Source organism: Bactrocera tryoni, chromosome 5 (assembly GCF_016617805.1).
Source record: "Bactrocera tryoni isolate S06 chromosome 5, CSIRO_BtryS06_freeze2, whole genome shotgun sequence".
Classification (NCBI taxonomy): domain Eukaryota; kingdom Metazoa; phylum Arthropoda; class Insecta; order Diptera; family Tephritidae; genus Bactrocera; species Bactrocera tryoni.
Window position 1 is genome coordinate 61,270,529 of NC_052503.1, and position 27,955 is coordinate 61,298,483.

At 34.7% G+C, this 27,955-nt stretch overlaps 1 protein-coding gene across 1 annotated transcript in view; it reads left to right on the forward strand.

Annotated features, from left to right (window-relative positions):
• Positions 1-2,949: 2,949 nt before the first annotated feature.
• The window catches only part of LOC120777065 (insulin-like growth factor-binding protein complex acid labile subunit), a 128,743-nt gene continuing 103,737 nt past the window's right edge, over positions 2,950-27,955 (forward strand). The window contains exons 1-2 of the mRNA XM_040108190.1: positions 2,950-3,069; positions 4,879-4,910. The gene's annotated coding sequence lies outside the window, so the exon portion shown is untranslated. The remainder of the gene's footprint in view (positions 3,070-4,878; positions 4,911-27,955) is intronic.

Sequence of the window (27,955 nt, forward strand, 5' to 3'; positions counted from 1 at the left end):
ATTAAATCTTCGGATAACGTTTTTGAATAACCGTTTCTTTCGTGGCTCAAGGCTTTTGTATTGTTATGAAAGCAAGGGATATAGTCATTCCAACGCTAATCCCATCAAATGTATTTTAACACAGAAAATAATTTTAAAATATTTTACTTTATCACCATTTTCATACACAATGTTTCCATCAAAAGTTTCAAGTGATTAGATGACATTTAAGATCTTCACTAATCTAGCCCATTCAAGAATTCATATCGCTTAACATTTATTAAAGGAAAACATTGTTATATAGTATTTTATTATAAAAGCCGTCTTCTTTTAAATAATTTCCATATAATGGAAATAATGCATTTATTTGAGAAGTCGATTTTAAGGTGAATTCAGATTAATTGCGTTTAATTCATTTGTTTGTTTACATTTTTTTCTCTTTGTAGTGTCTAAATCAGCTGTGATAATGTAATAGATTTCCAATGCTGACATGTAGATGGTGCTAAATCAGAGTCGCACAGAGAGTTTTCGCGTAGATTAGATTCAAATCACCTTGGAGACGAGATTAACCGTGTGATTCTGTACTGTGATACTGTCTCAAGTCTCTAAATTTGAGATTTTGAGTTAGAGACAATTTTTGAGACTTGAGACGATTTTGCTTTTCTGTAAGTGACAGTAATAAAATCTATTACATTTCATTATTCAGAGATGTTTTTAAACTTGAATGAAAATAAATACATATGTCGATAACAAATATTAAATTTTCTATAACATAGTCAAAAAACATAATTATCAATAAAAGTAAAAATATACATATGTTGACTTTGTTTCATAATATTTACGAAATTTATGTAAAATTCATTTATTTTTAACCTTTTCGTGTTTAAGTTGTTTACAAAATAGAAAATAACTACAATCGATTAATATCTGTGATGATCTCTATTCGGTATATTCAAAATGGCAGACAAGAGTTCTTTTTGGTTTTGTGACCTGCTAATTACCAGGTCTCAATATTTTGAGACTAACGCTAGAGACTGTTTAGTGAATAGTAACTAGTCTCAAATTGAGACTTTGCCTCAAAATGTCTCAAATAGAGACTAGAGACTGGTTACAGAATCCCGCTATAAGAACTGTCATTTTTGTATGGCGAAATCTTGTTAAATTTATAAGATTAGTGGGATAAACTACTCAACAGCCGACATCTTATGATTAAGTGTCGGTCTGAACATAGTATTAAGTAAAAGTTCATAAAGGTATATGTATGTACTTCGAATGTTCGTTTATAATTGTAAGTGAGCGGCTATTGAGATATGTAGAAAATCTTATTTGAACTTGGGCTTTTATAATTGGATTTCGGTAGTAAGAGATCGCTAGCTAAAGCTAGCTTTTGTTCACAAGAGAGATTTTTATACTCCGAACAGGATGTATTAATTTTGCTAAGAAGTTTGTAACACCCAGAAAGAAACGCCGGAGACCCTGTCAAATATATATGTATGTATGTATGCACATATGTATGTATGAATATAAATGATCAGTATGGTCAGTCCAAAATTCAATTAATTGCCAACTGCTTGCCATGACCTTCTTAATTGCACATACTATACATATTGTAACTATTACGCTTTTACATTCTTTTGTTGCATTCATTTGCCTTTCGCTAACATTGGTCGAATGTATGCCACATTCGCCTAAAATTTGTCCAGCTAAGTATTTACGCTCGATGGCTAATTTAAATTGTAATGCGCCACAAATTTTGTTTACCCGTGCAATATAAACAGCAGGACATGGGCTATAACAGATCAATTGATGCGTATAGGTATTGCACATACAAAGGTACATATTGTCAATTGAACAAATATTCTGTTAGTGGCATTGTTTACAGATGCAAATGGCCAAATAGGCGAGTAAATAAACAAACAAACGTGTACTAAAAGCATTTAAAAACAGGTGAAAATGCAGTTAAAAAGCTTCAAAGGTCTGCTAATGAAAATACAACAAAAGCAAACTCTCAGCTAACATATCGAAATGGATTACTACACAATTTTAGATGTTATGTGTCGATATGTGTTTATATATGTGAGTTTACCTAATTGAAACGCCTTTGAAATTGCATTTGTTCGGCACTAGTTTTAATATTATGCAATTTCACTTGAATAATTTAGCTTGAATTAGAGAATTAATGCATCCTGGAAATGCTCTCGTGTTAAATGAAGATTTTCTTCAATGCCCATAAGATTTGCGTTTATATTTCAAAGCGTTCAAATGATTATATATTTATGATGCCAGCTCTGCATGTGAAAATTGCTCGAAATTAAACTTTCTAAATACTTGTAGTATATATTTGTATATATGTATGTATGTACATATATCGAAATATTATTTTTAATTTTACCTCAAAGCAAATCCCTTAATCACTGCGACTGGCATTTTGTTAGGCAGCAAAGCTATAAACCTGTCTTTAGCGCTTTCGCCGCTTCATTACCGCTCACACTTCATTAGCAGAGGACCATAAATTAGTAATGCTTTATTTGCGACTTTGTGGATTTAAATTATACAGAACTGGTTGTTTTAAACGCCTGTCAAAACCTGCAATCTTTGCAATTGTTTTCTATGCAAATTGCGCATAAACGAAATTCATAAGCTGCTGGCTTAGATTTTCTTGAACGCTGTAGTAAGGTATATTTATTTTGTTGCTTTAATTTGCATTGACAGCTGCTCACTATATTTTGCAAAATTAATTTGAGTTTTTAATCTTTATGTTTTGTTTTCTTAGGTGCAGTGAAGTCATCACAGTCGTAGCGACTGTTGATGAGCTCATTTCGAAGCGCAGGTGTAATAAAATTATTCCATTTTCGATATATTTGAATTTTAAGGCTTATTATTTTTGTTAATAAAAAATCATAATTTATTACATTTATAATTTTGTAATATTATTTATAGACGAGTGGCCAAAGAATGCTCAACTCACTTAACTCACACGCTGAAAGTTAACATTTAACAACTCCTTTGCTGTCTAATTTCGCTATCTTATGTGTTTGTCATTCAAGATTGAAAACATAACCTGAAAATTAGTGGTTTCGATGATTCCTGGTGAGTGGAACTCGGTTTTTCTAATAGTATTATTCAAGACCCCATCCAAAATGGAGTTTTTTGCTCAATTGACAAATATACATTTTACGTAACGTAATTTATTTCTTAATCCTCATTATTAGTCACTTTTCAATGAAAATTTTTCGTAAAGATATTGTAATGAATGAAGCCCTTGTCATTTCTCATGCAATACAATTTAAGGCTTTGTCCTAGAGGGGATTGAAACTACCGATACATATTTTAAGAATTGGTACAACATTTTTCCTGAATTTTTGCTTATTTCTAAGGAAAAAAACTTATGTAGACGCTCTATTCTATTTACCCGTTCCATCTTTAAACAATGCCGTTTTTCACTATTCTGCGAAACTTAATCTCGTCTTTGGTTACCATAGAGCTTCGAAATTAGGTTAACTTCCAAAAATGAACATATAGCAGAAAATTACTATCATATCCTCGAAAAAGTCACCCTTTTGCGCAATTCATCTGTGGGTCAAAGTTTAAAGTTTTTTCTAGAACTTCCCGCAAAGCATTCAAGGACCTTTGATATTCAGCTATAATTTGCTAAACCTAAAGTGGATAGGTGGTGGAGTACCTGAAACGAGTAGCATGGAGTTTATAGTATGCCTTAAGAAGACGATGTTCAAAAGCTGTTACTAAGTACTGATATTTTGTTGCGTATTCATCTATAAACGCTAACTGATAAAAGATCTATAAAAAGAAATAGAGTTTAGATACATTTGTCTTATTCGCTTAAGGTGTTAATCAGCTAACATTAAAAACCCTTTTTATAATGCCTATATTAGATTCACCTGTATGTTTGTAACCTTTTTCATTGGCACTGAAACTTAATGGCACATGCTTTGTACCATATTTTTGGTATATCGGGGATGCCACACTTTTTTGTCAATAATACAACTAATTAATAAAATTGCAGACAGTTTATATTAGGAACTATTTTTTACTTTTTACTTTAAAAGCGTATTTTTATACCCTGAACAGCGTATAATAAGTTTGCCCCAAAGTTTATAACACCTAAAAGGAAGCGTAGGAGTCCTACAAATTTATTTAACTATTTCCGTCTGTAGTCCCTCAGTTTTTGAGATCTAGATCAAAAATTTTGCACACGTTGTTTTCTTACCAAGACGCTGCTCATTTGTCGGAACAGCCGAAATTGGGCCACGCTCGGATCGGAACCAAGTGCTTGGAAAGCTTTGTAATTTGACAAAGTATTATCCAGAAATTGGCATAGATAGTTTGTCTGAGGCAATACCAATACAGACCACTATAGCGTACAGTTGTGATACGAACTTAACGATTGGAATCAAGTGCTTGCATGGGAAATCTTTTTAATTTCACGAGGTGAAATTTGGCATGCATTATTGCCATGGCATATTCAAAGAAATTGTTTGGATAGAAAGGTTTCTCATTTGACAAGATATCTTCATAAAATATGGCATGGATCACTATCTTAGGCAACTGAAGAAATTGTTCAGATCGGACCATTATAGCATATAGTTGCCATACATACTGATCCATTGACATGGATTATTACCCAAGGCAGGGCTATAAGCTCCGAAAAAATTTATGAGATCGAACCACAATAGCATATCGTTAAAATATAAATTGACCGAATGAATCCAAGATACATATATGAGTTTTTACACCCATTCATGCTATAGAAAATGCACCTGTGAGAGGTAACGTTACTCCTCTTTCTATAATATCATTATTCCATATTTATGTTTACTTTTACATACTTTTCATTCAAAAATTACTGTTAATTATTATATATTTTTGTTTCTCTTACAGTTCTTCCGATATGCAGTAAAGTTCAAGAATTGGTGGTAAGTGTAAACTTATTAATTAGTTAGAGTCACTTAGCATACACATATGCTTCATGTAATAATTGTGAAACTCGTCCGCGTGGCAAGTTAAGTTAAACGTTGCATAAAAAAGCAATTCGCAACAAAACTAAATATGAAAAAGAATTAAAAACGTTCATATGTCAAATCATATGCCAAAAAACAATGGCATTTTACAACAAAACCTAAGTATCTTGTGCAACATTATGTACATTTGTACATATATATATTTTGTTTGTCTTACGCTCCCCTCACTTGTCACATGACGCTACCAAACTGTCAATGTGACACGTATTTGATATGTGGTCACGCCGGAAATTTTGCTTATTGCTACAACCTACCAAAAGCGGCAGCGCCACATGCATAGTTCCGTTGCTTAGAGGCAAGCAACCTAAAGACATATGCGAAAATTATGCACAAAGCAGAAACAAAATGAAATTTGCATGAAAAAGCGGTAGCACACAATGGTTTGTTGTTGTTTTGAGATGTTTGCGTCTTTGTTGCACATGTTGCCCATTCTGCTAACAGGTTGCAAATCATTGCAAATGCATTTTTTCAAAGCAGAAAATTTGTTGCCTAGCAGCAGGTTACCGCTGACTGGAATTGGTCTGCTGTAGTTTCTATATACAAACGAAACTAAGCAAATTTTTTCAATGCACAGTAGAAAACATAGACGTAGCTTATTTCATCTGAAGCCACCAACATGCTGTAACCAGGAAAAGTTTAATCCACTTTTCATTATATTTCCGCATAATGGTCATATATCATCGAATATACCTAAGAAGTTATGTTTAGATTCTCACACTAATCCAGTAATGTCTAGGATGTAGTTCGCGCTGTGTAAAGCTTAAAATCCACTCTGGATAACGAAGAACCTTTTGTTAATCTTGAACTAATATGCGAACGTATATACTTTTTCTTACTTTGTAAGACGCTGTATACTCGTACTTTCCTCGATATTGAAGCAAACGATGAATAAACGTATCATATTAAGTTTGGAATCCAAATAATCCCTCTCAATTCTGACGGAACTCAAACTTAAGAGGATCTTAAGTTCATATGCTGCTAACACAATTCATTCCGATATATTCTAGATACATAGAGGGAAAGAAAAGATCTTTCATATGTAAAACAGTTTCTGGGTTGATATTTAAGGGAAAAAAAGAAAGAAGTCTCCTCGCCAAATCCCAAAATCAAAAGTAAGACTTCTGAAAATTTTGCGTTCAAATTTTAATTATTCAAGTTTACCCCTCTCTACCGCCACATATGTATTTGTGGGCGACTTTGTCTTACGCTTGCGTGTGGCATTCAGCGCTGCACTTAGCCACCTTACCGACTTGTGCAACGGCTATTTTCATGGCGCACAGGTGCCAAAAGGCCCGACGGAGTTGAAAGCCCAAACAAATACGCATACATGTACATACGCTTTTGACGCTTGTACGGATATCGCTTTGAGTTTTACTCATTTCATTCTCTTGACGTTTTACACTGAATGGACATTAAGGCAACAAACTGCAGGCCAACTGACGGCCTGATTGTGCTAGTGCCACGCAAAAAGTGGCAGCAACAACTAAATGAAATGAAAATAAAGTAAACATGCGCATGCAATCAGCAAGTGGGCATGGCAGCTAATGACATTTGTGGCAGCACACATGACAGACCGATTACAAGTGGCTGAGCGCAGGTTTAACTGCAATTACATATATTTATATCTATATATAAGTATGTATCTATAGGTATATGTGTGTTTCCAACTATGTGGCTTACTTTGCCACATTTATCGCGCAACTCTGGAACACCAATACCATACTTACTTATAAACATATCTAGCTTGGCAGCAAATATTTGCTGGACATTCCAAAGCGAAGCGAAAAATAAGCAGAAAAAATGCGCGCGTCTGACAATAAAATGCCAAAGATATGAGTTTCCGCGTGCGAGATATGTATCTCTCATTCCAAGCCAGCGCATAGCTGACTTCTCGTAAAACAACAACAACCTGAGCTTCCACCTGTAGGCCAAATGCCTCTACAGTGTCTGTCTGTATTGCAGCATGCGGCGGCCATAATATCTGCGCGAAAAAAAAACACAAAAATGAAAAATGAAAAATGAAAATTAAAACTTGTAGAAATATCGACTTCATGAAATCTTGCCATTCACTTTGGAATTCATGGCTGCTGTAATAGTTTGTTGATTTTTTTATGGCCCACTACTGGCCTATCTGCTTAATCTGGCTTCCCTCGGCAGCCTTTGACTATTCAATTTTATTATTTCACGTTTATGCACTCGCATCTGTTAGACATCAATTGAGTTTATACTCATGCGCGCGACATTTTAACAAGCAGTAGCAATGCTCAACAACATCATCGGATTGTTATTGCTACAACACCCAGTGGGCCGTATACTAAGAACAGAGGTAATAGCGAGTTCAGGTGGTTGAAATCTGAATTGAGAGAAGATAAAATTGTATGCACTAGAGGTTCGAACGATATTATTAAAAATAATCTTAAATTTAACTCAAATTCTTCCAGTTCACCAGCAGAGAAACCATTTAAATACCTCTTAATAACATTTTATTAAGTTCAGCTTTTCTCAGGTTATCATAAAAAATCCTTTCTTCCTTCCTTCTTTTATAAATAAATACATTCATGACGAATACAAAATGATTTTTTTTGTTTATTTATTGGGTGTATAATAGTTTACTAAATTGTTGAAATGAACGTAAAAAAAGGGTCTGTACGATGTCCACGATTGCAGCCCCAATTTTGATCTAAACCAAACATTTCTAAAAGATTATTAATCTGTAAGAAATTGGCTATCGCGCTATGGAAGCCTTTTGTTTTTTTCTTGAAATTTAACAAAAAGGCGGCAGTTTGAATAAAAAGTATCGAATTCGGTCCTTTTTTTCGACAGTTTTTCGTAGAGAAAATAGGAAGATCTAAAAAAAACAAATCTCCCATAGCGCGAAAGACAATGACATTCTCTCCAAATCGGAACTGGATATCTTCGAAACTGTTTGAGAGTGGAAATCGTTTTGAAAACCCCCAATCTGTCCCCCACTCTGTTCGCGAAAAAAAAATTTCACACTGAGACTTCAAGTATATCTTAAGCAAATTTGAAACGAAGGTTCTTAAAATCAATTCTTAACCAAATTATACTATTATATCTATGAATAATTAAAGTTGTGTTCGAGTTCTTTGATGTGAAATATATAATACCAGATAAATTAACCTTTTTGTTGAACTCAGGATGCTTCAGATCAAAAATTTTCAGATCATCGGTTTTTGAATTCATATTTTGGTAATATCAGTTGTTTTTCTTAAATTTCAATGCTTTTCGAAATGAGTTTTGAAGACGTGAGGAGAAATTCTCCGTTTTTGTCCACGGGATCTCCAATTGCGCCAAACTACATACGTTGATATTTATTGAGTTTCTATTCATAATACTTGGAGTTTTGCAAGATGATGAATCAATATAAGTAATTATTGACAAACTCTATGAGTGTTATATTCTAGAATTGTTTACTGTCAATGAAGCTAAGTGCCGGTCAATCACTCCTATCAATGCCTCAAAAGAACATGCTTGGAGCTTAAAATCGAAATCCATAGCCAGAATTAAAAACTAGAAATAGAAGTACATTTTAAAGAGAAAGAGAGAGAACAAATAAGTATAGGTAGAGAAAAAAAATATTTATGGCATGACTCTTCTATACTGCTATGGTTGCTTAGGCCGTCAAAATCGTGGCTCAAGAGTATGAAATCAAAGATTGTAAACAGTTTTCAAATGAAAATGCCGATATTCATCTCCTCGCATTTACCTCCAAGTGGTATGCAGCGGTGCGCCACTTAAAGCGTTTATTAAATCGAATGTGGCGCTCGGGCGACAGACCGACAGCCATAGTCAACTACATCTGGGACCACTGGGCATATGCGTGTGTAACGATTGTGCATGCGTCGTTTCCGCTACTTTCGGGTGCCTTTTTCTACCGCTTCGGCACTTACGTTACTGTTAAAACGAATTTAAATTGTTACGTGACTGGAATTTCGACAACTTTTAATTGCAACGAGCGAACAAACGGTGTGAACTAATAAATTATTTATTTGTGGGCATAAAAACAAGTAGACAAACAAAAAAGCGGAAAGAGTACTACAACAAAAATATGAAATGCTTTTTAAAAGCGGCAGCAAGACGTGCGTAACGCAGAAATTGTGTGCAAAAAAAAAATAATAATTTTAAGCAAAAAAATTACAATAAATTGGGGAATAAAAAATAAAATGCACAATAAAAGACGATAGGCACCGGAGCGCAAGAGAAGGGGTGCAAAGCGACGCCGTAAAAGACGGGCGCGACAGGTAGGCCACCAGCTTGCTATGCGAGCGCGCGTATGGGCAACAATTTGCGGCGGCCTCCGTAGCGGCGCTAAAAAGCATTTGCGTGCCGCACTAGTGTGCCAGCGCCGGCGGTGGAGGGGCGTGCATGTTCATAACTTAATTGGAATTTATTTAATGCGAGACGTGCGCGCCAACAACGGTGCTACCATACAAAGGATGTTGTAAAAAAAAATTATGAAAAATTCACAGAAAAAGGCGGTATGCGGCATTCAATGTTGCTAGTGGAAGAGTACGCGTAGTGGCGCGAAGAAAATTGTTGAGCTATAGCGGTAGCGGCTATGCGTAGCGCCTGTCAAGTACTTGTAATTGCCAATGCCCACAATCAAGGAGAGCAAAATGTTGTTGACTACATGGCATTTACAAGTTGGTTTGTTGTTTGTAAAGACGGTAATGTACAGTGGTAGGCGTTGTAATGTGGACGCATAAAACTCGATCACATTTTTTAGGTGGATTATTGTTGTATAGTTGCATTTTAAAAATGTAAACAAATTACACAAATTTTTCTTTTTTTTATATACATATGTATATATAAATTTCGTTAGAAACTGGAAAAAGGAAACTTTGAAAGTGATAATAATAATGATTTAAGGGCACAGTCTCGCTTTCTTTCTTTCTTTCTAGTTTTTTATTTTAATAATTTAACTTATATTATATTAGGCAGTGGCGTAGCTACAACTTCGGGCGCCCGGGGCCAAGGATGTTCTGCCGCCCCGCTTTATCTACCTACCTACAAGTTTCATGAGGTGGTTCGAACAAAAGTGAATTTTTATTTAATTTACAAGACATCTTATTAAAAACCATAGAAAAAACCCATTTTCGCCCTATATCTTGTACACTTTTGACACGATTTGCAGATATTTTTGCCCGAATTGGAGTTTTTAATGCCATTTTTGCCGCCCCCAAGATGTTGCGCCCGGGCCCCTCCCCCCCCTAGCTACACCACGGCTTTCAGGCCAATTTAACTGCATATAACTAGCTTTGTTCGAATTTAAAGAACATATCCTCATTACATTGGCCCCAACTGTATATGTATTATATATGCATTTTTACGCAAGCTCCCCATCAAGTCGGGTATTCCTTACTCTGCCCATTCTTCTTAAGTGTCACAGACACCGTTTATAAGTATTATTTTAAGAACTTTTTGTTGTTGCCGTTAATGTTGCCAATCGACAGCATGAATGGTCCCCGTGATCAGCCCGCGCGCCACACTTGTTTTGAAGCCACATACGCAAACACAAAGTATACTCGATAATTTAGGCGTAAGAATGTAGCATGCCACTTTTGTGCTTGTTGTTGGCATTTAGATTTATGTATGGCGCTGCGTGCAAGTTTGTTAATGCGGCAATGCAAAATAATTTCGTTGATTTGTTGCCACAATTATGCACACAAGCAGCCAACACAAATGTATTTGTGAGCCCCAGCAATAAAGCTATTTGCCGCAAAATATGCCCGCGTCAAATGCCAGGCATTTTGGCAATTTTTCATTTATTTCGCTTTGCTGTCAACGTCATTGAGCTAGAGATATTTATTTCGCATACGTGACAACGCTAATTGCATATGCTGAGAAAAATTGTTCGAATTAGGAAAACTTCGCTGCAGAGTCAGTGATACATAGTCCGAACGCTGACTGGTGTTTCGCACAGTTTTCTTTAGTCTTTCTTCAGTCTTATTATAAATATTCCTTTATATTATATGTAATTAAGATTTAACGTTAAGCTTTCATAAACACGTATTAGGTTTATTATGTAATTATAAACTGCTCAAAGATTCTTCGTTTTCATGTTGTTACCGTGTTACTAATGAGTAGTGATGAGCGATATTTCACTGTCTGTGATTTTTTCACTGTGGTTGAAATATCGCATATCGCAACTGCGATCACTTTTTGTAAACAGCAGTTCACTTCTATGAATTGCGATTGCGATAGCAGTTTGACTCTGTGAAATTAAAAAAAAAAATAAATATAGATTACACATTTTCCTATATGTATATTCACTCTCTTAATTGCAATTGTAATTGCAATATAAAGTCAACATGATTTAAAAACAGAAATCACTGAAATCACAGATATCGAAAAATCGAAAAATCTAAATATCGTTCAGCGCTAGTGATGAGAAGATGAGCGAATCTTTGTTTTGCTGTTGTTCGCTAGACTCCTTTGTATCGAAGATATAAGTAGTTACGAATATTATAGTTCTCTCTAGAACGGTGAGAAATTTCATCTTAAGTTTTACTACTTTCTGCTCGTTTTATGTTTAATTGCCGTTTTATCTGGAAAATTGTTTGACTTTGTTTTACTCTCCAAGGAAAGATTATATTTATACTTGCTGGTTGTGGACATTTTAAAGAAATTTTACAAACTCTATGATTCTTAATAATAACAAACAAACATATATAAAGTCCAGATGAGGTTGTACTTAACTATAGAGAAACTATATCTACCGACTATTCATGTGTATATGTGTTTCTCCTCTCAACTTCCTGACTTCATTTCAGAGAAGTCGATATTCTTAGCTTAGCCTTAGCAGTAGAAACCTCTCATGAATATACTATAAATAGGCACTTTGTATATAAACTTCAACTAATCTAACCTTATTGGAAACATCCAATGGGTTTTATGGTCAGCTTAAAAATGTTGGGCTAACTTTATGACATTGCAGGCTTAAACGCGAAGGCCGTTCAATTAAAAAAATGATCTTTACTCAGATTTTTTTTTTGTGAGCACGACTCTCCAACGGCATAATTTAGATAAGGTGCTGTTAAAATTCAAATATGTCAAGTGCCTTATTCATGGGTTCACAGTTCGATTACAATATAGCGATACAGGACATTTAATCACTGATCCTAGTTTAATTTAGAGCCCAAGCCTAAAAATTATATTATAAAATATTATAGTATATTATAGATTTATAATCTAATTTTAGCTCTCCCCATATGTCTACTATTTATATTTACAAATTCTTTAGAAACTTTATATTTTCTAAATTAAACCACACTGATTTATTTTTGCGACACACACTTACATACATATGTATATTAGTGTGATATAATATTTTCATTGTGCGTCGTCGCTTTATGGCTCTATTGCTAACTAAAAATTGGGTCATCTCCAAAGTGAATTGCCATAAAATTGCATTTTGCTGCGCTTTTGTTATAAAATACTAAAAAATTTATGTATATTAGTGCAATATTTCTAAAATATTAATTGCAATAAAAATTTTATGTGAGCGTGTGCAAATTCACTTAAATAATTTAAACACGCTTTTAATTTTCTCCCATAAATTATCAACGATCAATCAAAATTTTGTGCATGCTCCACTTTTTTTTATTCTCACTCTCCATAGTTTATTTGCATTTGCTTAATAAAAGTGTTAAATAAATTGCTTTCGCACCAAAAGTAATACTTGCAAAATTTGATATGTGGCATATGCACAAAGGGAATGTCATAAATTGAAAATGAAATTCGTTTTCAACGAATTTATGGCGTCTATTAGAATTGATAGATGCTAAAATCAGTGGAGCCATCAAAATAAATATTTCAATGATAATTAATTTAACCTTCGTTCAAATAACATATCAAATTATTTGTGACAACTCAAAGGCGAAATGAATTTAAAGAAAAAAGCAGAGTAAATCAACAAAACAGTGGAAAGAGGATAAGTAGGGGATACCTTTGAGTTAGGTGTTACAAAGTGAGTTCGTATATTTCATTTATATATGTACATTATACATTATGTACATATATGTTTGTTGGTGCTTGACACAAATGTTAGGATTTTTGGATACAGTGCGCTAATAGTGAAAATATCCCTGAGAATTTTTTCACATTAAAAAACCTAAACTGAAATTTAGTAACATTTTTTATACAGATCGGACGTCGATAACTAAAATAAGCGTTCTTTCTCCATCGTACTTAGGTCTTAAAAAGGTTCAAATTCGGACTTATATTTTTCTTTCATTTTCGGGGCTCGACTTTATTAAAAAATTTAGCAAAATGGTTTGAAAACGAAATGTGCACGTGATGGCAATAATAAAAAGGTCTACGACTAGTGCATCAAAATGGCACAGCTAGTGCTAATTGAGCCCGAAATACAGCAGGGCTGCACTCCTACCTACCTTCCTACCTATACAAAAATCAAATAATTTTTTTTTTCTGATTTCTATAAAATATATATATGTATTTCTATTGAAAGATTGAATTTTATATTAAGTCGAGAACTGCAAGTTTAGACTACAATACCGCTATAAATATGTATGTGTGTATGTGAAATTGCATAATATATTTGCATGATTGTAACCCAGATTTAACATTTCTCATTTGTTGTTGTCGACTGATTGTTTATTTGTAAAATACATACATACATACGTTTGAATTGTCAAATGAAAAGTGTGTGGCTGTGATTAGCGCCAAATTGTTGACAATCAAAAGTCAAATACGCTTTGACACAAACAACACCAATTCCACAAGCACACATTCGTATTGTGCATAAATGCGTTACAACTGTAAATTCACGTACAAAACCGCAAAGTCCCACCGGCGTACAAGCATTCCTTGTATATTCACACACAGGCTATGTATTTATTAAATGAATATTCGTGCCTTATTACAGTATTGTACAGCCGTTTGTTGTTGCTTTTGTTGGCGTTGCCTCCGCTGAATGCAAATAAAACAGCAACAAAATGATTAATCAACACATATTTAATAATGATTGACAGGCAGAAGTTGTGTCATTGTGCCTTGTTAATAATGCATGAAATAGCTACAGCAGTAAAGACAAAAACAACACCAACTGTAGAACAAAACAAATAATGATGAAACAAGCGTCAAGCACTGACTGAAAATATGTTTACCCACGATTTATGAAATCATATAACGATAACGCACACATACAGTAGGTTTGTATGTACATATGTATTTAAATGTAACAGTTTATTCACTCGCTTGCAGACAGCGGCTTTGCTTGCTGCTTTGAATATAATATTAATTTTTTTGGACTTGCGTAGTTGTTGTGCAATTTGTGACATATTCTTATGATTGATAAGGTGAAGTCTATGATGTTGACGGTGAAAATAGCACTTTGTTTTTCCAGGAAACTTCAATGGTGTAATAGAGAATATTTCAGAATCAATTAGGGTTCATGGAAAATATGCTTTAGCCACCTTTATCGTATCTCGGCTCAAAACAACTAATTACTTCTTCCGACTTAGGGAATAAACAACAAATACAATTAAAATTACTAAGTTTTATAAAAAAGTAAAATTGTTTCCATTGACTTATTTCATACACGGTTCTAAAAACTAATATACTATACAGAATGGTCCGCCGATATTAATATGTTTGTATGTATATCAGCAGCAGTCTTCACAATTCTTGAGTTCTAAAATAAATTTGTCAGCTAAGAGTGTTATTATTGTTATTCTTTGAATTTGATACGAAAACAAATAGTATCCGTGAACTTATCTGTTTATTTCTTGAAGCTTTTCTCTTATTTTCTCCATATGTTTGTAGACCCTTACTCTACTACCCATTTACAACGATCCCAATGAACCGCAAAGTCTTTCAAATCAATCTGCAAAAAGAATAACTCTCAAGCGAACATTGGAATATTATGTACTTTATTGAAATTAATGTACATTTACAGAATTTAGTATTTCCATAGTCGGGGGTTCATTTTGAATTCCTTTGATCCTAGAGTCGATCTTCGATCTTCCTTTGAAAAAAGTATTTGACGGTGAAAATATTTTTCTGCTTAAAATTCGAAGAACTGGCCAACATTATAATTTTTGATATACATAATATATATTGGCTTCTAAAAGCAATAAGCTTTTTGTGGAAAAGCCACTTTGGAGTGCCTTAAAAAACTAAAGTATTATCAAACATCTTATTCCTTCAATTAATCTTTGACATATACATACATATGTATATGTCAAGACCTTTTGAGAAAAATGCGTTTAAGAAGTTGGCAGCCGATTTCACCAGGTTAAAAAACACGTACAACTTCGCTCATATAGTCGAAGCTATCTAACAGATCAACTTCAAATTAAGCCTTCTATATGCGAAAAAGGTTCTAAATATGAATGTACCTAGACGAGTCAAAAATTAACTATAATACATAGAAGGGTGACTTTCTAGCTCTGTTTCCATTTTCTTCGAGGAAAAAATCAACTAAAAAAGCATATAAGTACATACATATGTATCACAGGGGTTACTATGATCTGTAACTGTGCTTCTTTTTCTTCTTTATTGGCGTAGAGATCGTTTACGCGATTATAGCCGAGTTAACAACAGCGCGCCAGTCGTTTCTTCTTTTCGCTACGTGGCGCCAATTGGATATTCCAAGCAAAGCCAGGTCCTCCTCCACATGGTCCTTTCAACGGAGTGGAGGTCTTCCTCTTCCTCTGCTTCGCCCGGCGGGTACTGCGTCGAATACTTTCAGAGCTGGAGTTTTTTTGTCCATTCGGACAACATGACCTAGCCAGCGTAGCCGCTGTCTTTTAATTCGCTGAACTATGTCAATGCCGTCGTATATCTCGTACAGCTCATCGTTCCATCGAATGAGATATTCGCCGTGGCCAACGCGCAAAGGACCATAAATCTTTCGCAGAACTTTTCTCTCGAAAACTCGCGACGTCGACTCAGTAGTTGTTGACATCGTCCAGGCCTCTGTACCATATAGCAAGACGGGAGTTATGAGTCACTTATAGATTTTGGTTTTTGTTCGTCGAGAGAGGACTTTGCTTCTCAATTGCCTACTTAGTCCGAAGTAGCACCTGTTGGCAAGAGTTATTTTGCGTTGGATTTCTAGACTGACATTGTTGGTGGTGTTTACGCTGGTTCCAAGATAGACGAAATTATCTACAACTTCAAAATTATGACTGTCAGCAGTGACGTGAGAGCCAAGTCGCGAGTGCGACGACTGTTTGTTTGATGACAGGAGATATTTCGTCTTGCCCTCGTTCACTGCCAGACCAGAAAATAACTGTGCTACATGTTTCTCTATTTACGCAACTCTGGGTGACATATGCAAAAAACGGCTAAAAATTTAACCCTAACGTATATTAGTCACCAGCTTTGTAGTCTTCTAGAGTTTCTTCTTTCTGTGTTTTACTTTGTTTTTGCCTAGCTACTTAAGTATATCAACATGATTTAGCCATTTGTCAAAGGTGATAAGAGAAAATTCTAGAGAATTTTAAAGCGCTAAACAAACTGGAAATATACACACATACATACATGCGTACATACATATATTTATACGCGTTAAGTCACAATGAAGTAAAACTTGAAAAATTATTTTAGAAAAAATTGTCGTTAGTGACGGTAACCTTAGCGCGGTGCATGTTTGGTGTGTCGGTCGAGCTGGTTAATGGGTTTGACAGGCTTGGTTAGTTAACAGAATATTATTGACACACACATACAAACCGACGAGTAAATGCAAATGAATGGGTTGTTTTGTCGATGATGTCAGCCCAAGCAGCTCAACGAACGTGTGGTATCCGCAGCTGGACTCTAGCAAACAGGTATGAATAATTTTTATGATTGCACACTTATTAACACACCACCACCAGCACACACATCGGTATAAGCACTTGCAAGTGTGCTTAGAAACGCTTGAATATGCTTATAAAGCGTTGAGAGGCGGTGTTGGTTCCATTTATGCCTCCAAATGTGTGATTGTGTGTGTTGCTTGTTGACTGCAAGTTGCATGTTTTTACCACATCTCAACGACTCGCATGCAAATTAAAGTCTCCAGCGCAATAACACAGTCACTCATATACACGTTTAATAAAGAAACGGTGTTGGGTGCTTGAAAATTGCGCGCACAAAAACTTTTGACACGCGAAAAGGCCAACTAACGAGTAATACACTCGTTAAACTTGTTAGTAACGGGCGCAGGCGCATTAACATCGACGCGATGTGCTTGCGACACACAGTAGGCACTTAAATTTAGAAGACCCGCTTGCTGTGAGTGTTGCAAATTTTTGCTAGAAAATTAAATAGTACTATATTGCCTTGTGTATGTTTTATGTAGAGAGCAAAGGTTTTATGTTAAATCGCAAAATAGGGCGGTTGGAATAACTATCCGGTTTTTGCTGACTTGAATTGAGCTGCTGCAAAAACAAACTTGAAAAATATTTTAAGTTAGTTAGTTTGGATTTTAAACTCCTATATGTGTGTAATATGTAATCAGTTATATCTACATACATAAATTCAAATATTTCAAATTAGGCTGATTCAAAGGTATGGCCAACGCCTTAAATAAGTATAAATCCCGTAAATGCCTTGTTGTTAAGTCTCAGATATCTCAACAGTAACTAAAAGGCCTGCCCAATTTATATCCGGTCAAGTACCGTCAAAACACCAGCATCCCTTAATTAAATATGGGGAATGGTTAAGTTCGAGTGTAGCCTAATATTTCATACTCTTACATTTTGTAAGCATCATCCAGGGAAATAATTTTAAATCTAGGCAAATCTTTATATTAAATAAGTAAGAAAGGTCTATGTTCGGTGTGACCGTATAGGATTTACAAAGTGTTCTTTTTCCAAGGAACATACATACATACCAAGTTCCATTACGATATCTAAATTTTTACTTGAGTTACAGCTTGCGAGGACGAACGGACAGACAGAGAGTCACTCTGATTTCAACTTGTCTCATCATCCTGATCATTTATATAAGTATATACATATAATCCTATATCGAACTCGAATAGTTTTAGGTGATACATGCTCTCGTTAAATGAACAACACTATAGCAATATGTAGCAAGAGCATAAAATTATTGCGAAAGAGTTCAACATATACATACATATATTCGAGGAAATCATGAACGAATTACAACCAAATGTGGCATACTTTTAATTTATGTTGAAGGTCATACAGCCACTTAGCTTTATTAATTTATATTAATCGCATCAACGAGAATTATATGAAAATGAACCTCTAATGAGAGATGTCTGATATAAATTCAGCCCAAGGGGCTAAACTTTAATATATTCAGTTGATGTCTAAAACGTCAACCAGAACTCGGAATTGATGGTAGTAGGAATATGAGATTAAGCCCAATGTCAAAACCAACTGTAGTCATGCTCAGCACTAAAACATTAATGCAATAAGATTGGTTAAAATAACGGAAATTATTATTTATAGTACTGCAAAGTCCGACGAAAATGTTCTGAAGCGTGAGAATTCTGTATTGAGAGCTATCATTCACAGTAGTACAGCTTCTAAAACGAAGTTCGCAACTTTTCGAGTTCATAACTACTATCGAACTTCTTTAAGGGGTTAGGGGTAGTTAGAATTTTCAAAAAATTAATTTTTTTTTTTTGCATTTTCGTTAAGTGTAATATCTTAAAAATATTCTCTGAAAATTTCACGTTGATTTTAGATGAATCTCCAAGGACTTATGGTTGTCAAATACTGAAAATTCTCATTCGTGCCTCTGACTACCCCTAACCCCTTAAGTTGTTCCTAACCATTATTTGACGCATTTAATTGAGATAAATGTGGTTTGAAACGTACGCCATAACTGGAATTTCAAACCTTTTTTGGTTACAAATCTGGATTAACGTAACTCAGCAACAGCCCATTTTCACCATATCTTCGACTTCAGTTTATCACTTAAATCATAAATTGATTGCAATTAATTAACGGTTTCCTCATTTGTATCTAAAAGGAATTCACACAAATTCAATCAGCGAAGCAACAAACATTGTCCTCTTACATAATCAATACGTCGCCCACGAAAATGCTTTTAAAAGCTAAGAAATGATAAGAAGAGAAAGTGAAGAGCAAATGTAAATTACTGCTGATTATTATCAAGAGAATAATAGAGTTACAAGTTACACTTTCTCAAGTCACCTGTCCGCCCCTCCTCCCCTCCTCTCCTTTAAACTTGAAATCGATCTGTTGAAGTATGACAACAAATGATATGCCCCGAAGGCGTCTGGCTGCCAGAAACAATAAAACTGACACAATTTGCTTGGCATTTACAATGCGGAACCTTGACATGCTGGCCCCATGGCGCAAGCGTCACAATGTGCAGTGTGCCAGATCGCGCGACGTCGCACAGCAAGGGCATAATATCCTTTGCAGCAGCATTTTTCGATTTATTTCGCTTTTCTAACTTATTTTTTCCCTTGTTTGCTGTGGTTTATTGTTGTTGTTTCTAGACTTTATATTGTTGTTGCTGTGTTTTATTGTTGTTGCTGTTGCCGTTGTCTATATACGGCTATGAGCGCGCTTGTTGTGCAGCGTCGAGTCTCATAAGCAATAAATGAAATTTGCCATAAGATATGCAAAGGAACGGAACTGGCGCATACAAATACACACAAAGAAGCAAAGAATGTGAAAAAGTGGGTGTCGAAAGGAAGTGGGAGAAAACTGTTAACAATCACGCAATCGCGCTGCTGTGTTGCTGAAGCGCCAATGCTGTCAATGCTACTAAAAATCACACGCACACACTATGAAAACAACAACAACAAAGCTCATAATAGTGTAACATTTTGCACATTGTTGTCTTTCGATGCGCTTTAGATAACTCCTACGAGCATGCGCTCAAGTGCTGACTGTGCTGTGGCACTTAACCCTCGTATACGATACGTAAATATATGTAAGTATATCTCGTATATCTTCGAGTGATTTTTTCTTCCAATTTTTCCTTTAGCTCTTTTATTTGCACTTTCTTTCATTCATTCACGTAAATCATGAAGTGTTCTTGTTGCCGCTCATTGCCGGCAATTCCACCGGCGCTCTTCCGATGTCGGTCGATGGCGCTTTCAAAATCATCAGATTACCAAGTTCGCTCGCTTTATTGCTTCGACACCACTTCTGCTAAGCTCAACCGCCCACTTGGCGTGTTATGTTTTTCGTTCTTTTTGTGCCTTTGCTCCCAAGCGATTGCCAAGTTTTCAACGCACTTACACTGTAGGTATTTCTTTAGAAATTTAACGTTTTCGCTTTTGAGATTCACCGTTTTTTGCTTTCTAGCAGATCTCTGATTTTTAGGTTAAGTATTCTACTTTTTTATGCCATTGAGTGCATTTGTTGTGTCATGCAAGAGAGAGAATTTTTTATAACTAATTAGTTATACACTTAAGAAACTCGATATGAGTTATGTATATATACTTCGGAAACTATGAAAATGTTCTCTCAAAATTAATGTAAAAATGTTCTCTAAGCCTAAGTTTTGAGCTTTGAACTACTCCCTTTCAAACCAAAACTATTTATGATTATAGTACAAACTAGTTTTCATTATTTTTCAAGATCTCTAGGAGTTCTCAAAAAATTAGTTTTCAAAGCTTAAACTATCAAAACTAAACACCAATTTTGCGCAGCGAATAATCTATGAAAACTTAGTGTTCGGTAAATATTCAACATAAATATAAAGATTACCAATACGTAGATAGAGAGAAAATAGAGAAATAGTTTCGAAAAAAATCTATTATTTCTAGTACTCCTTTTACGGGAATTGGTATAAAAGTGATTCGAAATAAGTACAGCCATTTCGATTGTAAAAGGAAATTACACATTCCACGGACCTAAAAAATTAGTGATACAAGAATTTGGTATAGCTCTAAAAAGAAAAGACAAACTTGCGACCTATTAGGGTCGGTCGGACGCTTTGACAATCAAAAAGTAGACTGTCTGAATTTAATTCTTCTCTGCATAAGGAAAGCTTTTATAGCTATCATTTCAGGAGTTATATATGGTTATATATAACTCGGATAACTTTCAATTCAAAGACCTGTTGACGACCCTAGGTCATGCTAGACGAAACTTTGGACTCGATAACAAGAAAATAGTTTTTTGTAGACCTTAGTAGGGCTCGGTAAAACTCCATGTGTTTTAAATTTAAAAAGACAGGTAGTCTAAGAAAAATCTCCTTTTTCAGGGTAAACAGATGCGTATAAAAACGATGAAATCTTATTTATAACTGAAATGCTATTCATATATGACAACTTCCTGACACTTAATTGAGTTTAAGTAAAATAAATTATGTAACTTATTTTAAGAAATTCCCTTGCTTAAAATACCCACAGTGCGCTTCTGAAAATCAGGATCGCTGACAAGCTCTTACCGCATTGCTGCCAAAGCAAATACAACCTTGTTGTGAAACGCTGATTTGTTTTTTCGACTGACTTGTCTTTAAATGTACACTAACACACACACTCTCCGGCCGAGCTACTTGTAACGCTTCGAAGCAACGTGTAGCATGTGGGCGGACGGGGAACGCTTTGTGAGGGTGCGTCTGCGTGTGAATAGTTCAAGTTGACTTGACTTGATCTGATGCTCCCAAAGCGGCTTTCTAGAGTCTACTAACATTACTGCTCTCATTGTTGTTATTGCTGTTGTTCACATTCATTTCGTCTGACCCCAATTTTTATTTGCTACTATTTGCGTTGATTTGAATCTCTTTAAATCGCTAAGTATTTTGCGAAAATTGACTGTCTTCTTGTAGGTATATTTCCATTTCAATTCCTCGTAGATAAGTACGTGTGTGTGTGAATGTTCCACAGCAGCGCCTCGGTATGTAAGTCAAGTTAAATTGTCATTTGATTGCTTGGAAATGGGCTCAACTTATTGGAGGGATGGAAAAAAAGTAGCAAAAACTGCTCGAAATTGCTTAAAAATAAAGCGTATGACAAGACAAAAGCTTTGCTGAGCTGTGAAAGGCAATAAAACTGGGCGCAAATCAAGTAAAATTATATTATATATGAAATTAAAAGAAAATTTGTTGTAAATAGAAACTCGACTGACAAAATGTTGGCATGCAAGGACTAATACATGCTTACCTAAACGAGCAGAAAGTGGTAAAAGCAAATATTTGCAACAAATGCATGCCACAATTGCAAGTTTATCACACACTGACACACGTAAATACCGTTACATTCTAATTTTATATGTTTGCCGTTGGCCAGTTTTTCCTATGACCATTTAAATTGGGTCAATTTAATGCAGTTGTACAAGTATGTACCAGCTTCGCTTGTCTCATGCAACGAACCATTTGTAGCTGCAACACAACTGTTGCAACAAACAACAGAAAAAAGAAATGTGCAACAATGACAAACCTTTCTACTGGCCAAACCTACTCTAGGCGACTTTCTCTATTCGCCGACCACCTATATTGCTGCTGGCGCTGCTCTATTTTCTAAGCATTTTTGTAATTCAACTTGCCTGCACCTTCTACCTCCCTGCAAACTATTTGCAATGCCGTGATCTTTCAACGTTGCTCTCTACACACTGCTGGCTGCTGCGTTCGATATCCTCTTTGTCAACATTTTTGAGCTTTTGTTTTCTACTTTCATGTTTTATTTCGTTTGTTTGGTCTTACCGAACGGTATATTGTATTGGCATTTGTTAGCATTTCGCTGATGTGACTATTTTCAAATAGCAACAAAAACGTACTACATACAATAGTAAGATGTAGTAACCATTACTTCTTGGTCCGCGCAGTAATGTATCAATTGCGCTCACACAAACAACAACAAAAACAACAAAAAAAGATTTAATTGATGTGCCTTGGTTATATTTTCTATTGATAAACCATGATTTTTCTTAGTAAACGAGTAATGTTGGTTAGCATGTCTGTATGTATGTATGTTTGTAAATACATAGTACTTTATAGCATTTATTTACATTACTATCTCACAGTGGCTTTACTTTTCATTATTATTGTATAGTTGTTAGATGTTTTGAGCGTCTTTTCTCTAAAATTATTACAACTTTTTAAAGTAAAGGACTGTTTGCTAAGCAACAATCAAACATCAATGAAGCGATTATTAATAATTCTTAAATTTTGAACTACTTATTTTGCTTATATTACTTTTTAATAGCAAATAACCAAAATATTAGTATAATTACATCAGTTATTTTCAATTTTTAAATATTAAATATTGAATATCTCAATAGTGACGGAAAGATTTTTATGATCCAGTTTTAGACCCATATTCTCTTAGACAAAGTTATGATTATTCGCTAACTTAATCACATATCATTACTGTAAACGTAAATGGAAGTCGTCGCTATTAAACTTATTAAAACTACTGATTTTCAGTATTTTTGAAACGACAACAAATAAAATCATTCTGTTTGGATTACTTTAGTTCACACTATTATTTTTGAAATAATTTTTCATTAATTTTGTAATATTGGGTAGTCGAAAAAGTATTTTCGTATTTCTATTCAAACTTCAACTTATTTTTTTATATTTATAATGAACTTTAATGAACCAAATATGTATCATTTTGGTAGATCACTTTTTGCCATTTTTCGGCTAGAAACATTATTCCTCCAGTATAAAACTTTTCTGGTTTATCGGCGAAAAACTGCGACAAGTAATTTTCATAGGCTTCTCTTGAATCCAACTTTACTCCATTTAGAGATTTCTGTATTGACCGAAACAAATGGTACTCCGATATCCGTTTTATCCGCTCAAAACTTTCAAGCCAAGCTCTCTCAGTTTTTGCCGAGTCATCAAAGTTGTGTGTGGTCTAGTGTGGTCTGATGAAAGACCTTCCTGTTGATCACTTCTGGCCATTATTTATCGATTGCTTGCTGCAATCTCATCAGTTGTTGACAATAAAATGTATAACCAATCGTTCGACCAGGCTGGAACAGCTCATAGTGGATGATTCCATTTCAATCTCACCCAACACTCAGCATAATCTTTCGAGGCGTCAATCTTGGTTTTGCGACCATGAATATTAAGTTCCTTAGCGATGTCATGGGTGCTTATGTGATGGTCTTGGTCAATCTTTCTCATAACTTCATAGACTTTTTCTTCGATAGGTCGACCAGAGCGAGGTGCATTATTCACATCGAAATTTCCAGAACGGAAGCGAGCGAACCATTGTTATGCTACATGAACTAATACAGCATCGTTTTCGTAAATTTCATAAATTTCATTGGTCGCTTGCGTGGCATTCTTTACTTTTTTATAGAAAAATTTCAAAATATAGCGAATTTCTTCATAATTTTCCTCATTTTTAAACAGCTGTAACTTTTTTCAACTTCCCGAATTTAATTTTTTTTAATGAAGCTTAGAATCTCACCTTTCCGCCACTATATGGTATGAAGAAGAAGAGACTTTTTCGACTACGCAATAATTACCACGAGATATTACTGATTTGTAATCATAATTAGGAACAATTAGTAATTTTTAGATACTTTCGAGCTATGTGTATATATTTATCATTATTATATATTGCAGATAATGAATACTGAGAGTGTTTTGGAACAAAGTATATTTGATAACTTTTGTCATCTTTATTTGATTATACATATGTATAGTTTCGCAAATTTTTACGAATTGAAGATAACATTACAAAAGTTGATAAATATTTAAGAACTATTTTATACGTATTGCTATACTACAATTTAAGAATATAAAGACTTTAAGTGGCGATCATTATTTAGCAACATTCTTTGATCTAATTTTTTCTTACTAACGAACATTAAAAGGACATTCACTACTTTTCAACAGTTGGCAGCTGGCTGCTTTCGACTTTGGCGGAGGGAAACAAAACAATTTCACTTTCTTGATTCCACACACCGTCTCTCTTATATCTCGCCTTCCTATTCTTTCCATTGCATCGCATTCTTCGCAGTTGAATAGTTTGCACTTGAAAGGATGTGAGCTTTCCAAACTAGCGCTTACTGGCAGCACAGCTGTTACACGTACTCGTAACAGAGGGTTCAAGACGGAAGGAAGCAAAAAAATTATATTTTATTACTGAACATTTCAGCTTATAGTTGAGCAATTTCTTAAGGAAAGCGCACAAAAGGCAAGTGATTGTATAAGTGCAAAGCTAAGGGAGCTTGCGGGTGGTTCTTTGTTCGTTAATTTATATACGTATGTATGTATGTATATGGTTATGGTTGTGCTTGTTATATGTGCTTTGAAACATGTTAGTTTTAAACTGCAATCTATATGAATATGTATTTGTTTGTTTTTTGAAGCCATGTAATTCCAGAAATCTGAATTTTCCAGAAACATCTGAAACACTAAATTTTACGGAAAAAATGGTAGAGGGAAACTGCACCCAGGCTTTTTTTTAGAAATTGAAAATGGGCGTGGCGTCGCCCATTTATGGACCAAAAACCATATCTCAGGAACTACTATGCCGATTTCAATGAAATTCGGTACATAATATTTTCTTAACACCCTAATGACATGTACGAAATATGGGTGAAATCGGTTCACAACTACGCCTTCTTCGAATATAAAGCTATTTTGAATTGCATCTGATGCCTTCTCTGTATAATATATGCATTAGAAACCAAGGATGATAGCGGAAAAAAACTTTACAAAAATACGGTATTTGAAAAGTATGTAAATGACGGATAATGAAATCTCGATTATCACTTTATCATGCGAGAGTATAAAATGTCCGGTGACACCCAAACTTAGCCCTTCCTTACTTGTTCTAACAAAATTTATGCCGAATATATCGGTCAGTGTATGAGTTATATATAGTATTTGTTTATATAAAATTGCTTGGATTCCGATCCTTTGGTTGATGTTTTACACCTTAAGGCAGTATTCTAAGCCGACCTAACTTCACCTCTATGCATTTTCTTGCAGTTTAAGTTTTAATTTTGAGTGTGTGCCAGCAATGGCTTAATCTGAACCAAACCAACTCATTAACCTTCATCAAAGTTGTATACTCAACATATATGTACTTATGAATCATTTGTGATTTGACTTACATTTTACGCCTTTTCAACCCACTTCTTGCAAGTATGTAGAATGTGATGTACTTAGAAACGTATAAAAAAGTATACAATTTGGCTATTTATTTTCATAGCTTTCCATTACATTACATGCTTATTACTACTCATTTGCTATTGTTGTTGCTGCCACCGTATTTCTATTGTTTCACTGATTTGCTGCCAGATTTTGTTGGCTTTTATTGCTTTTATTTTATAACTTTCATTACGAGACTGCCAACTGCGTCGGAGCGCTAAGCGTCAGCTAGCATGTTGGCTTGACTATTCAAAATGTATTGTTATGCTGATTATGATTATTGTACTGCCATCAAACCGCGATTTCGGCTGTGTAGCCTTCAGAGCAGACTCATCAGTAGACCTCCTGGCAGACTTATCGTTATGATCAGTTTTTTTGTATGCGAAAGATTTGAAGCTGTAAAGCAATAAAAATGATGACTAAAATGTGTAAAAAATTTTATGAAAATATTGAGTTATAAAAAAGTATTCGAATTAATTTTTTTTTTGTTTTGTTTTCACCAAGTGGTATTTGCTTTAATGCCGTTATTAGTGTTATGACTTTTTATTATTTTTTCAACGAAAAAATCTAAATATTTAAGTTGTTCGGCACAGCTGGTGTTTGCGAAAAGCTCACATTTTTTTATTAACTTCGTATTCGCGAAATGAAAAAGTGAAAATTCAATCCCAAATAATATGGGACTTCACTAATGCCACAGCATAGCTACTCGAGGCTACTGCGCAGCTACTAGATTCGCGCTACGGGCAATTTGCCAGCGTGTTGTAATGCTGATTGATATTAGTGTTGCGAAGATGTGCGCAAATTGCAAATTGATTTCAAAATAATTTTCTACGAATTTCGACATTTATTACTTACTTTTAGGTATATTTGGCGCAGTTGGGCAGCTGAAATAAATTGCAAATTAATGTGCTTCGACATGCACGTTTTTTGTAATACAGTAATAAACTAAATATTTTCGTGTTGCTTTCTTCTAATAATCATAAGCTTTTAAGCACAATTTGACCTTAAAATATTTTTTTTTTACAACTTTTTAAGTCATCTAGGCCGCCCGCTTCTCTTGCTTTGTATCTATAGGGTTAATGTGTCAGCATAGTTGTCATAATTAGCCCTTAAGCGCGGATTAAGGTAATTTTTCTTCGATTTGTTACTGCTTTCTAATGCGTTGTACCAACTAATCCATGTGTGTGTTACATGTAGATTGGAAAAAAATTTACATGAAAATTCCATTAAGCAGCATTTAGTCAGGCCTTTGTTTACTTCAGGGTTAGTTAATGGATTTACTTCAAAAACAACTAAAAGTAAAGATAGTGGTATTAACTATTTTTTTTCTATTTTGTATATTTAAGCTTTAGAAACATATTAAGTCATGTGAATATAAAAAGCAACAAAATATATAAAAAAATTAGACTATTAACTTTTGTGTATTTTCAAAGAGAAATTTAAATAACTAAAAATAACAAGTAAGGAAGGGCTAAGATCGGATGCAACCGAAAAGTAATAAGTACCGGAGTCTAAATATTCGGTATCTAGGGATCAAGGCGTGGTTGTTCTCCGATTTCGTCCAACTTCACAATGTGACATAAGAATGTTAGAGGAATGCCACGTACTAAATTTTGTTGAAAACGGTTGGTCAGGCTCCGAGATGTAGCATTCCACCAATAAGTGGGCGGTGTCACGCTCATCGTCCAATTTTCTCACCAGCTTCAATAAAGCTCTCTAACACCAACTCGGTGGTAAAATTTAGTGTCTCGTGCGTATTTAGTTATTGACTTATCGCGCTTTCTGTAGTTTTAAACAGTACCGCTGTATGTACGGGGAGTGAGCGGAGCTATCCTCCGATTTAATCCATTTCTACACTGTCGGTAGAAGTCCTTATAGGATTTCAACTCAGC